We start from the raw sequence: 14,933 nt of genomic DNA, 5'->3' as shown, positions 1-14,933 counted from the left end.
GCTTTCTGGTCTTCAAGCATTGCACTGGTGGACTGCATTATTCAAGTCATTAGTGGACTGGGGATCTTAGATCCACACTATGTAATAGTTTTTCACAGAGAGCACATGGCAATGCATCTATGATTTGATACTTAGGGATTTAACATGGTTTTATTATTCCTGGTCAGGCACAACGTCAGATTCATGTTGACTAGGACGTGTCAATGTTAGATTCGAGAGAAAGAGAGAGACTACGGATCGATTCGATTTCGACTCGTGCATCATCGATTGATCAAATCGCTTGAACAGGTTGAAATTCCATGGAGGAGCAGGGCTTGGAGGTAGAGAAAATCGTCTGATCTGTTGATGATGATGGCTATGGAATAGTCAACTTTGGATTTGAATGGCAACGTAGCTGATTAAATTTAGTTCATGGAGCTGATTAAAATTGTCTGATCTGTTCTTCTCTCCTTGTTTCTGGGGTTCTTTAACCATTCCTAATTTCCTCAATTCGTCTATTTCGATTCTTCTTCGTTGTTGTACGATTCAACATATGGCAACATATGCTACCGCAGCTACATAATCTAAAAATGCCGTGCGTGGGTGTTAAACGAACCGAAAGGCTTTCCATAGTTCCATTTTGATTTGAGGACAGTTTTCATATTTCTAGTATCGTCCCAGCAAGCTCAAAGTTACAAAAATGACGAAAACCGAAAAGCCCCTGAAGCGAAATTTCTTCTGTCCTTTCAAAACTTTCACAGTTATTGTTGCTGTAATTTATAGGATCTTGATGTAAATTGTGAACAAACTTTCGAAACAAAGCTCCAAACAAATCGCTAGTATAAAATCAGCTCAATCGGTTTGACTTGTTCATCCAATTTTATTCGGTCAATTCACGATGGTCCAACTTCAACTCATTTTAGTCTATAAGGTCGTGACTAATGCTGTATATGGAGTCAAACACAAAGCTGTTGCCCTTTGGATTAAATTGCCAGGGCACTGTTTAAGCAACTAAGGAATCAAATTGCACGGTCAAATACGTTGACTTGCCACTTTTTGTGTGTTAATCCTAATTAATATTCTGAAAAATTAAGTTATTTTATGCTAAGTATGTTTAACAAGTGATTTGACTCGTTAGCATGGCCAGCATTATATATGGCTTTAGTACTAAAAAGTAGACAACAAGCTTATCAGACTACGAGTATACCTTGCGAATAGTTTTTAACTACTAAAATTTCCTTAATATAGTCCAGTTCATGGTAGGGGAATACCTGAGAGTGACCCCAAAGAACTTGCTTTGATTGAAACTCGAATGCTTGTCCGATGACCACAATTTGGCGCAGCAGAGCCAAAGAATTAACCAATTAGATGACCCTTCGAAATTTTTCATTCAAACCAAATGAGTACAAATTCTGAGAGGGGTGAAAATCAGTGACCCCAAAGAACTTGCTTTGATTGAAACTCGAATGCTTGTCCGATGACCACAATTTGGCGCAGCAGAGTCAAAGAATTAACCAATTAGATGACCCTTCGAAATTTTTCATTCAAACCAAATGAGTACAAATTCTGAGAGGGGCTATTTTCACCCTTCCACTATAGCCAAACGCCAAAGAAAATTCGGTTTCAAGTACCGAAAATGTATGGCTGTGCCTCTTCTGCTTTATAGATTCATGCGTAAATAAATCAAGTTTGAAAATTATACGACTTAAGTGATTGCAAAATGCCAATATATAAATTTTTCCAACATAATCAGATCAAAGAGACGATTGTATTCTAATGAACACTCCTACTTTGCGTTCAAAATTCTTCCAAATGAGAAACTTCCGTCATATTGGAAACCTTTTCGTTGAAACTCGTGGCTGCAATTGACATATTATTTGCTGATTCCATAACATTCACTTTTTCCATGAAAAAAGTCTCTTCCAGTCACAAGATTGTGGCTTGAAGTGGACATCTAAATGGTAATCTAGTTAAAAAAAAATGTGATTTTATGCTCAACTTCACATACAGAACCACCTGCACATGCGGCTTCTGCAAGCATTTTGAGATTCGGCCAAAGCCAAAAAATAACTCTTTTCAAAGCTTGCAAACGACGACTACAGACCATGAGAAGAGGTCGTTTTATGTCAAGAATTCTATGAAGAATGTTAACAATACACAGCACATGATAAAAGACAATATTGAAGTAACTTTGGAACACCATAACATGGCTCATGCCAGCCCGCATCTCCATCCTGTGTTGTTTTGAGACTCTAAATTTCATGAAATGCAGCTTGAATCAACCCAAGAAGGATGGGATTAACTAATTGTCAATAAATGGAGATATTTGAGATTGTAGCATGACAATTTACCCCATGAAGGATAAGGTACAAATGCATAAACATCATTTCACCAATCGCAGGTGGACCGCAATGAACAAAGACTTTGTTAGCTGGCCAATGAAAAAGAAAACAACAAGCTTCGGAGAAGTAAGCAATTAGCAACACTTTCCTTGTTTGTGTATAAAAACAAATTTTTTGTTAATAAGATTATGCTGAAAAGGTAAAGTGCAACAAAAGATGTAATTGTTACTTGGTTATTTTGCAGTACCCAATTAGCAAGATCAGCAATATGCAATAGTTTCCTAGGAGGTGAATTTTAACTTTACAAATTCAACGTCGCAAATGTGAAAACCGAGCTTATCAAATCAGAAACCTATATGACAACATTCAAAGGATATTATCACACTAATAAACTCATAGAAAATCGAGGAGATTGTCATCGTGCATCCTTGTATACTAATTTTCAGGTGAAATCTACAGCTCAGATAGGATAAGCACAGGAGTTAGTCTTTCATAGTTATGGTATGACTGGCAGTGCATACCCCCCTCTGCAGAGCCTCATCAAGATCAGGAGTGATATCATTACAACGCAAGTGCATCAAACAACTCTGCATCAAGGTAACATACAGACAAATCAGCTGGTACGTATTTGATTAATAGAGGAAGAACCTAACAAGCATACAGAAAGTAGATTCAATTGAGAAAACTACACTCACAAGGATTCGGGAATGTGCTGTTGAGACCAGTTCAGGTGTTGGATCTTCCCAAGCATCAAAACTTCCTCAGTACAATCCAATTGGTCCATGAGCCTCTTCAAGGTTGGCACACAAGATGGCCCTCGGCTGTTGCAGATTCTTCCTCGGCAAAATTCCCCTTCATTTTGATTGGGCTCTGGTATGAAACTTGAAGTTCCTTTGCCAAGTTAGCCAGACCCAGATCAATCATGCTATAAAACGATTCCATGACAACAATAGTATCAAAGGGTATGAAAACTAATTAGCAAATTATTGAGCTCCTCGCCCCAGCTTGTTTCACAGAACGGGCAAAATGTTGTCCCAATTATGCACAAGATTATCGATACAACTCATCGAATTGAAGTCCCAAAGTAAACCCCAGTCATTACATTTTGATCTTGGCTGAAGCATCATGTCAGCTTCTATGACCAACTCCCCCACTCCTTCAATTATGTAAGACCTAGCAATTTAGGAAAGTACAGAACCCTGTCATGGAAAACCTTCTCGTCAAAAGAAGATAGTGATGAAAAGTAGGTCATGAATTTCGGAAGAAAAATTATTTTTCACTGCTTATTTACCTCTGTTGAGGAAACATGACTTATGCTGAACTTACACATATAGAACCACCTGCACATGCGGTCTTCCTGCAAGCGAGTTGTGATTTGGCCATTGCTGAAGAATGGCACGATGCCAAAGCTTGCAAAGGACTAAAACACCACATGAGAAGAGGTCGCTTTATATCAAGAATCCTTTGAAGAGTATTAACAACACGGAGCACATGATAAAAGCCAATAGCAAGGAACTTTGGAATGCCTTTCCACAATGACATGGCTCATTCTTGCCCGTATCTCCATCCTGTGGTGTTTGGGGACTATCTCTGAGTTACAAAAATACAGCTTGAATCTACACAAGAAGAATAGCACTGACTAATTATCAGTAAATGAAAAAAACTGACATCATAGCATCAAAATTTACCCCATGAAAGATAAGATACAAATGCCTAAACATCATTTACGCCAATCGTATTTGGACCAAAATGAACAAAGACTTCATTAGCTGGCCGATGAAAAAGAAAACAACTGACTTGGGAGAAGTAAGCAATTAGCAACACTTTCCTTGTTTGTGTTTAGGAACAGAATTGATGTTAATAAAATTATGTTGAAAAGGTGAAGTGCCTAAACTACGGAATAGAAAGACGTATTTGTTACTTGGTTATTGGCAATATCCAATCAGCAAAATCACCAATACGGGATAATTTGCGAGGAGGTCAATTTTAACTTTACGAATTCAATGCCGCATACATGAGAATTGAGCTTATCAAATCAGAAACCTATATGACAACATTCAAAGGAAATTATCACACAAATAAACTGATAGAAATGGAGGAGCCTATTAGTGCATACCTCCCTCTGTAGAGCCTCATTGAGTTGAGGAGTGATATCAGTAGAATGCAACTGCATCAAACAACGCCGCATCAGGGTAACAAACAAAACAATCAGTGGCTACATATTTCATTGACAGAGAGGTAGAACGTAATGAGCATACAGAAAGCATATTAAATTTTAAAAACTACATTTACTATCATTCAGGTATGTGATGTTGAGACCAGATCAAGTGGTTTGGATCTTCACAAGCATCAAAACTTCCTCAGGACACTCCAGTTAGCCCACGAGCCTCTTCAAGGTTAGAACACAAGATGGTGCTCAGCTGTTGCTGATGCTTCCTCCGCAAAATCCCATTTCTTCATTTTGATCGGTCTCAGGTATGGAAGTTGAAGGTCCTCAGCCAAGTTAGCCACACCCAAATCAATCATGTGACAAAACAATTCCATGACAACAATAGGATCATATGGGATGTAAACTGATTAGCAAATTCTTGAGCTCCTCGCCCCAGCTTGTTTCACAGACGGGCAAAAAATTGTCCAATTAGGCAAAAGGTCATCAACACAGCTTATTGAATTGAAGTCCCAAAGTAAGCCTTGATCATCACATAAGACCAACCAAACCTGTCATAAAAGTAGCATTGGTTTACCTTGCTTGATAATCTTTCAAAACAACAGTGTGACTACTGACAATGTTAAGTTGGTCTATAATCATATATGATAGAGTTGCAAAAACTAATTTTACATTTTTTTTTATCACCAACCTGAAACACTAGAACCTTGAATTTTATTTTACCTTGGCTCCTCATAGTTACTGGGAATTGATGCCCTTCTTAGAAGGTTTAAGGGTAACATCAAGGGAACAATAAGAAACTTGACAGGGTTTTTGTTCATCACAGAAAATTTAAAGGTGTTTGTCCCCAAAATCAATCAAATAGATACCCAGTGTGGAGCAAATCATTCTTAAAAAATAGAGCTTCGAGAAAGGTATTTACTCTATTCCCTCACGCTGGCCGTTCAAGGATGAAGAATCTTACTAGATGACCAATGCCTTCTATTGACATTTGGGTCTACATTTTGATCTTGGTTGAAGCATCATGTCAGCTTCCACGACCAACTACCCTGCTCCTTCAATTATGGAAGACTAGCAATTCAGGAAAGCGCAGAACCCTGTCATGGAAAACCATCTTGTCAAAAGAAGATAGCAATGAAAAGTAGGACATGAATATTAGAAGAAAAATGATAGTTTACTGATTATTTACCTCAGTCAAAAAAACATGACTTGTCTCACTGTTGGCATGCAAGATGGTCCTCAGCTGTTGCTGATGCTTCCTCTGCAAAATCCCTTCTTTTCATTTTGATCGGTCTCAAATCTGGAATTTGAAGTTTCTCAGCCAAGTGAGCCACACCCAAATCAGTCATGTGATAAAACAATTCCATGACAATAATAGGATCAAATGGGATGTAAACTAATTAGCAAATTCTTGAGCTCCTCGCACTAGCTTGTTTCACAGATGGGCAAAAAATTGTCCAATTATGCAAAAGATAATCAACACAGCTGATTGAATTGAAGTCCCAAAGTAAGCCTTGATCGTTACATAGACCAACCAAAACTGTCACAGAAGCAAGCACCAGTTTACCTCGCTTGATAATATTTCAAAACAACAGTTTGATTACTGGTAATGTTAAGGGGGTGTACATTCATATATGACAGACTAGCTAAAACTGCTTTAACATTTTTTTTTTATCACCAACCAGAAACATTTGAACCTTATATTTTATTTTAGCTCAGTTCATCATACTTACTGGGAATTGATGCCCTTCTTAGAAGGTTCAAGAGCAACATAAAGGGAACATTAAGAAACTTGACGGGGTTTTCGTTCATCACAAAAAACCGAAAGGCGTTTGTCCCAAACAGGACATATGCCATTAGTCAAATTTGACACAAGACAACTCACAAAGGAACTCAAAATGGCCAAGGATTTTTTCAAAGAAAATATGAATTTTGGGACAGGGAAAATCGGGCGTAATTTACAATATTGAGTAGCGTAAGATCATTAGCCTCTAGGTGAAAATTTCAAATCCCAAGTTTATCGAGAGAGGAAACCAAATCACTAGGGAATTCTTGATTACCTGCGTTTGATATTTTCACCCTTGCCTCACAAGCAGCTAATCTGTTTGTAGTCTACAAAAGCTGCCAATGGAAGGATAAATGAAATACATTGCCACAACGTATCGAACAGCAATATATGTAGGCAAATCCAGAGTTTCCAAATCAATCAAATAGATACCCGGTGTGGAGCAAATCATTCTTAAAAAATAGAGCTTCGAGAAAAGTATTACTCTATTCGCTCGCGTTGGCTGTTCAAGGATGAAGAATCTTACTAGATGACCAATGCCTTCTATTGACATTTGGGTCCACATTTTGATCTTGGCTGAAGCATCATGTCAGCTTCTATGACCAACTCCCCCACTCCTTCAATTATGTAAGACTAGCAATTTAGGAAAGTACAGAACCTGTCATGGAAAACATTCTTGTCAAAAGAAGATAGTGATGAAAAGTAGGTCATGAATCTCAGAAGAAAAATGATTGTTCACTGCTTATTTACCTCTGTCGAGGAAACATCAATCACTCTCTGTTGAGGAATCATCACAGCGTGAGTCGTAAGACAGCTCTTCTTCATAATTTCTAAAGACGCGTGTTCTGGATAATTTCGGTATTGCTTCCAATGAGTAACAACCAGAGATATTCAAATCAATTAAATCCAACTTTTCAAATCCCCCAAGCTGAGTAAGTTTCTTGCAGTTTCGAACATTTAGAGATCGCAACTTCTCACATCCCGTCAAATTTGGCAACATCTCCATTGATTCGCATCCCGTAAAATCCAACTCTTCTAAGAACTTCGCACCATCAAGACCTCGAATTTCAACTAGATTGTTGCACTTGACAGCCGCTAATTTCTTCAAACACAGTGATGCTGGACAGAGAAGCCTTTCCATGGAATTGCAGTCACATATAAATATGTACTCCAAGAACTCCAAATTATCACTGCCCTGAATTTCGACTAGGCTATCGCAACGCACAGCACGTAATCGTTTCAAACAAATTAATTGTGAAAGGTCCAATCTTTCAATTGAACTGCACTTTTTTATTGAAAACATTTCCAAGTTCTTCAATCCGTCGAGCTTAAGCAATATCAGCTTACCACACTCCTCAATACAGAGTTTCAAGAGTCTTGAGGGAAGCTCGGGGATGTCTTCAAGTAGATGGCATGCCCAAAGATGGAGTTTTTCTAGGTGGATTAGGCTAGAAAGCTGTGGCAGCGACCGGTGCTTGCGACAGCCCCATAGGTAAAGGCGCTGGAGAGAAGAAAGATCCCCAATAGCACTAGGAAGCTTTTCAAGCCCAGAACGACTCAAGCTCAGGTGTTGCAAATTCTGTAAATCCCCAATTGAGCTAGGGATTTCTCTCAGTGACTTACAACGGTAGGCACTCAGTGTCTTCAGCTTCCTCAGATAACCAATAGACGTAGGGATCTTTGTAATACCAGAATCATCTAATACAAGTTCTTCTAAATCTTTTAATTCGCCCACTTCCTCTGGTAGCTCCTTGAGACTTTCACATTCATGCAAGTCCAAGGAAACGAGGCTCTTGAGTTTGCCAACAGAAGGGTGGAGATGCTCCAGTTTGCGACAACCTCTCAAGGTGAGGATCTTCAACTGCGTGAAAGCTGAGAGATCAGGAGTACATCTGAAACCATTACACCATCTAAGGTCGAGAACTAGTAGCCGCTTTGCCGTCTACACAAAAAGAGGAGAATAAAGCTGTCAAAAGAATGAGAGTGGGGGATCGGCTAAACAAAAACAAAACACCATCTTAAATCACGGAGAGAGGGAGGATGTCTCTTTCCCCCCCCCCCCCCCCCCCCCAATCTTACCATGAATGTACTCCATCCTTCCCAATCCTCTGTGATCGAGTTCTCTGATAAATCCAGCACCGATAATTTCGGTAGATTGGTTGTTAGAAGAGACAGATCGACTCCCGCGACCCACAATTGAAGCCATCTTATTTCAGAAAGGAGTTCGTTGGAGTCTCCCCTTAAAGCTGCCCTCGTCCAGTCATCGAACCAGGGTCCAGGACCAAAACTCCCCAACTGTATCAAATCAATCCGTAGAACATGTAAATTGACTTTTTAACTTTACATTTTTTGCTTCTTTTTTTAAATCCTGGATTTTCACGATTTGTTGTCATTCTATACTTCCCTTGTATATAAATATGGACACGTGAACTCACCTTTAAATTTTTTTTTCGACGACCTTTTGAAATTTTTGAAAATAAAGACATAAGATATTTATTGCTTTAAAACAATTAAGGCAAATGTACCTCAATGCTTTATCTTTTGCTTTTTTTCAAATTTTGTAGCTCGTGCACTTTGACTTTTATCTAAGACGAAATACATGAAACCATTTTACAACATACAAATGTTTGCTTGTAAATTTTCATATGACTTGTGTGTAATTTTTCAAAAGAATTTGTTAAAAAATGTCAGTGGGCCACCTGTAAGTAGCTAAGGAACCACCCGATTTTCATTTCATTAACTATTTTTGTGAAGTGTTTGACCATTTCTTTGGAATCTGAAACGTTTTTTTTCTTTATAGTATGTTTAAAAAGTGATGTGGTGACACTGGTTAGCAATACACGTTTTAGATTTTGCATGAGAATGATGCCGTTTCTTTTTGCATCTTATAAGTCAAGACATGCTGTTTAACTTTCATGCTAAAACAGATCGTTTAATTAGTTGAAGACGGTGAAAAAAAATCCCATGTGGCTCTGATTGACTTTAAAAATAATACCTATATTTTCCCCCAAAAGTTCAATTGATTGGAATTGTTTTTTTGGTTGGTTTGATTCACTTTTACGATTTGACTCGTTTGTCGTTATCTCTACTTTATATATTAAATAATGAAAAATCAACAATGGGTATAGTTTCTCTTAAGTTTGTTCGTAGGAAAAGTCACCAAATTGTTGTAATCAGCATTCCACGCTATATTTCATTATTTTCGCTTGTTCATCAATCTATACAATATATTACATTAATAAATCTCTTATATGGAAAGGGGATATGAAACCTCAAACTTTCGTCAAAAGTTTCCACACAATTCGTATATTTTTCACCAATATGAACCAAAGTAATAGGATATAACAAGATAAACAGAATCATATTTTAAGTAGTCGAGACAATTGGAAATTAGTCCCATAAGTATTCCATTTCCAAAGTTAAATAAAAATTTCTTGCATTGCACAGCCATTTAATTTTTTTTCCAACACTAATTATCATCGTTCAACATTTCTGTCTTTTCAAAACAAATTTGACTTTTATTTTTTATTTTTTAAACACCCATATGGTGTGCTCTTTTTGCTAATGTTAAAAAATTATTGGATCGACAAAAGAGTGATATTGAATCATGGGAACGAACTATATCAAATTATATCAAGAATATAAAGATGTTTCCATTGCCCAACATCTCTTGGTTCATTGCTAGGGTAATTCCTTGCTATTGATCAGTCATGAGCCTATGAGGCATCCCAAATGGATAATATATAATAATAAAATGACATGAATATTGATAATTTAAGGAAAAGAGAAACATAGTTGAAAAAATTGGCTTATGCTGAAAATCATATCTAATGAATACAAAGGTACGGATATAATAATAATAATATGCACGACATTTCCTCTAATTAGTCGAGTTTTCTTTTTCTTAATAGTCAAGTTAGTATAGCTGTTTCTGGCACGAAAGAGGCATTGTCCCAAAAAATATAAATAACACAAAACAACTTATAGCAGATAGAAATGTTTGTTATTAGAAAATCCACTCTTTATCACACACCTTACCTAATCCATGAATTGAGCAAGGCCTACGGGATAAAACCTTAAAAAATAGCAAGATTTTCCTAAAAATATTTTTAAGGGGATTTTTGCTATCTTATCTATTAAGAGGAAAGACGGATGAAAAGAGATAGAAACAACTAGCAGAGGGACGGGTATCTTCAATATCAAAATGGAGAAAAAAATGTCAAACATTGGATTCCTAGATCACACGACCACCACAATACAATACATTCGGCTGTACTAGATAGCAAGTGCATGTGATAAGTGTGAAAATTTTCCAATCTTATTGTTTTGAATTAATTACCAGTTATTACAATAGGCACATACTATCTTTTTTTTTTACCAAGAAATGTTCATTTATTTGATCTATATGTTTATACTTCATCTCCATTCATTATTGTAGTCCTTCGGATTATCAATATTTTCAACTAGATATGACAATTACATGCTTTTGGTAAACGAGATTTATAGTGTTAAATTATAGTTACAGGATCTTGAATTGAATGTCAATCAAATTTTTACAGATGTCATTAATATCAATGAAATCAAATCAAATGATATAACTTTTTCATCCTTGAGATACTTATAATTTATTTTGCTATCACAATTAATCTACGATGGACAAAAATGGATGTTTAAATATAATTTTTTTCCTAGAAAGAGCATCTTTTCATGCTTGATGAAATATTAGGATAGATCATATTAAATATATTAAAATAAGAGGGAGAGAAAAAGAAAGGAGTGCATGTTTTACCCATTGATGTCCTAGTGCTCTTGTGATTCCATTGTAGTCGCGGTCCCATGGTCCACTACGTTTCTCAAGCAGTTGTTCTTGGCAAAAAATACTCCTTCCAAGATCTATCAGTTGATCATGTATCATAAACTTACCATTATCTCCAATTTTAATTAAGCACCTCAACTTCAACTCTTCAATTCCTTGACTTGGATAAAACCCACAGTCCTCCCACATGTACATGGCGTACTTGCGCCTTTCCTTGCTACTCTCTTCTCCAATAAAGAAACAAACAATATCAAGAAAAATATGCTTATGTCCATCTTCTAATGCATCGTAACTTATTCGCAATATCTTTTGGACATCTCTATGCGGTTGGCTTTTTAATTGCTTTTGCACATCTTCCCATACTTTTCGATTCGTTTTTTTATACAAATATGAACCAACAACTTCAAGTGCCAAGGGAAGCCCACCCATGGTGGATATGATATCACGAGATACACCCTCAAAATCCCTCAAAGAATGGTCCGTACGAAATGCGTGTCTGTTAAACAGAAGCAAAGCATGCTCCTCATCCAATTCATTCAATTCATACTTGTAGACTACCTCGAATTCAGATTGATCAAGAACGGCTTCATTTCTAGTTGTAACAATGATGATACTTCCTGCCACAAACCAATTACACTCCCTAGCCAGTGCATCTAGTTGATCGTTGGCATCTATATCATCCAGAAGAATGAGGACCTTTTTTCCTCTGAATCTTGATTTGATTATATTAATTCCAACATCAACATTCCAAACTTCTAGTTCGATTTGCAGAATTTCCTTAATTAGTTGCTTTTGTAAATAAGGAATACTGTTGCGGCAAGCTGTTTCTCGAATATCTGCAAGGAAGCTGCAATGCACAAAGTCATTCGACAGCCGGTTATAGATTACCTTGGCTAGTGTCGTTTTTCCGATCCCGCCCATGCCATAGATTCCAATCATTCGAGCATTAGTAGTAGGAGTGTCTACCCAATTCCTGATTTTGTTCACATGATCACCAATTCCAACCAAGCGCTTACTAACATCAAGATGAAAATCTTGTTGCAACTCGCTCAGTACCTTTTTCTTAACTTTTTCCACTAATTCTCCTTCATGCCTGTCCAACAACAAAACTCAATTGATTATTTCGTAATTATACTTAAATCTCATCAAAAGACACCGACATACATGTGAAGGATGGATGGGGCCAATTAACATGCAAGATGTTTTGGTTTCACAAATAACAATGGGGGATGACAGCTAGTGGCCGTTTCATTTTTTTCTCTTTCGTTAGATGAATCTTGCTGGAATAGAATAAGACGGTGAACCTGGCTCGTTAAGAGTCTTTAGAAGTATACTATATGTTATAAGGCTTAAGATTGCTGCTAGTTGAATGATAGGAGATCGATTTTTTTTTATTAAAAAAAGTTAGGAGAAAAGGAGGTTACTCCACTCTAAGGCTAGGGCAGCACAAGTCTAAATTGAGGAGATTTACAGATCGCTACCAATGGGGTTTAGTGATAGTGGAAATCAAACATAGACATGGTAAATGAGAAGTAAGTGTCTTGTCCTTTTCAACTGAGCCGACTTTCGTTGGCATGAGGTCTATTGTATCTGGGGGTGATAAAGCTTTGGAAGATTGAGCAGTCGAGTCCTTTCTAAGCGTATTGTTTGGTGAATGATACTATTGACTGGAGGGGTTGTCATTCCTTTGATTTTCGCTCCGTTGGAAACCATTGTGATTCATCTGTTTCGCGTGAACACGAAAACTCACTTATCAAAAAAGAAAAGTTCAGGCGGAAGCAAAGTACCCAGTTAGCAACTTTCTCGGATTCCCATCCATGTAAGTCACTCACTTCTCTAAGTGCTCGCTGCCCTTCCTGGATATCCTTCTCATCAAAATGCTTTTTACGCGAATGGAATGCCTCCCCAAAACTTCCTTTTAGATACCGCACATCCGATGGGTCCACTTTGTAAAAGATAGGCAACACTGTGTGTGATGTGCTCTTCTTGCGGTCCATGATATGAATGAGCTCGCGGAGGCACCATTTGCTCGAAGCATAATTTTCGGAGATGATGGGGATCGAAATCTTAGGACCGTGTGATGGCATCAAGAATCTCTCGATCCAAAATCCTCACCAATTGGTATGCTTGTTATCGTCCCCGAACACGCAAATCGGGACAGTCCCTGCCTTGATCAAACTATGGTAGAGGTGATCGGTGAATGCCTTGCGGGTATCCGAGCCTCTAAAGCTCAAGAACACGTCGTATTGACCCCTGCCTACATCTGTGGGTACCGAAGAGATGAACGAAGAAGTGGATGCTCCCTCAATGCTCTCTTCCTCCGCTCTCTTTCTCTGACTCTGCCCTTTGTCCATGGTGATCTCAGGGGGAAAGTTGAAACGAAGAGATGCTTTTCTGCTGCTTAAAAGGATTGACGAACAATGAAATATGCTTTTAGGATGCTTTTCTGCAAATGCTTGTTGGCTTGGTCCACTCTAGATAACGTGGACCTCAATTTCCCCCCTAGGCAATGCTGAAGAAGGTTCGTGTTCCTGAGAAAGGCCTTCGCTGAGTTAGCGACGTTGTTTCATCAGAATATTAGGTGGCTGTGAAGAGGCCCCAAAAAGCCCCCATCATTTACTTCTTCGTAAACACATTTGAAATTAAACATATTGAAGTGTAATTAGTCGACTTCCTTAAAACACATTTGAACGACTACATAACTTTACGCACGCCTATGATATTTAAAGACAGATTCTTTCAGTTCACACCTAAGATATTCAAATTATGTACAAAATCCATGGAAGCATCTTCTTATGAATATAAGCTCACACAATGCCTAATCCTTATCATAATCCGAGACCTTACTCTTATTATTTTTAGCCTAATATGTAAACAACCCTAACTATCTCCACCGCCTCATTTTCACAACCCCTTCTGTCTAATCCCATTTCCATTGGCCAAACTTATGCAGTGTCGTTTGATTGTTGCCCAATAAACCTCATCCTCTAGATGTGTGCACTTTCCTAATTGGAGGAAATTTTTATCAATCACGTTTTTAATTTGGCGGGATTCAAGTTTCAAGCATCACTGATATGTAAAATTAACTAAAGCTATAATATTAATTGAGGAAAAATTTTCAAATTACTCAGCTGTTTAAATTATGAAGGAAGTCAATGAAAATCATTCTAAATCAAAGGGAAATACTTCCTTTTGGGCCCACATTTTATTTCTTTCTAAAAGTGCATAGAAATGAGAGGTAATGCAAAAATTGTACTTTTCTTACAAAATTGGCCTTACTTCCATTTAAAAGTGAATAAAATGAAGGATAATTAAGTCTATCAAAGAAATGAAGTTCCATTTACGTCATTTCCACCCAACATGTATCCCAACATATATTGATTTTAACTTTCCCTCTCTTCTTTCGTGGTTTGCTTGTTTTTTTGTTCTTAATTTTTAGATTTTGAAATTTATGGCTTTAGTTTGTTCGAAATTTGGGGCTTTTTGTGTGATAAAATTTTATGACTCTTAAATAGGATTAATGTTAATACAAAAGGTTACGTCTCACTAGTAATTAGAATATCACGGGGAGCAATTTTGCTCTTTGCTTTAGATGTAATGCAATATGTTGCGTCTTTTTGCATGTACACAGGTTAGCATACTGCATGGTGTCATGTTGACATTTCATATGGTGACACGTTTAATAATCGCATTTGTCGTGTTGTCATCTGACCTTCTTTATTAAAAGTGTCGTGTTCGTATTGTGGCAATTCAACGCGTTTACTGAACATTTCTTGTTCAGGTTTTGCCATATTTGTGTTATATCCTAATTGACATGACACAATTAATATGACACGACATGAA

The 14,933-nt window shown here is 37.4% G+C and overlaps 1 protein-coding gene and 1 pseudogene across 1 annotated transcript in view; one reads left to right on the top strand and one right to left on the bottom strand.

Annotated features, from left to right (window-relative positions):
• The window catches only part of LOC115668930 (ATP-dependent DNA helicase Q-like 1), a 46,502-nt pseudogene that overhangs the window by 6,699 nt on the left and 24,870 nt on the right, over positions 1 to 14,933 (top strand).
• Positions 2,752 to 14,933, bottom strand: part of LOC115663621 (uncharacterized) — a 132,799-nt gene continuing 120,617 nt past the window's right edge. Inside the window, exon 2 of the transcript XR_008816040.1 lies at positions 2,752 to 2,908. The gene's annotated coding sequence lies outside the window, so the exon portion shown is untranslated. The remainder of the gene's footprint in view (positions 2,909 to 14,933) is intronic.

This window comes from Syzygium oleosum, unplaced genomic scaffold (assembly GCF_021117445.2).
Source record: "Syzygium oleosum isolate NSW1041296 unplaced genomic scaffold, Sole_v2.1 Sole_v2.03, whole genome shotgun sequence".
Classification (NCBI taxonomy): Eukaryota; Viridiplantae; Streptophyta; class Magnoliopsida; order Myrtales; family Myrtaceae; genus Syzygium; species Syzygium oleosum.
Note: the sequence above shows the minus strand (reverse complement) of the source record. Positions and strands in the feature narration are given on the sequence as shown.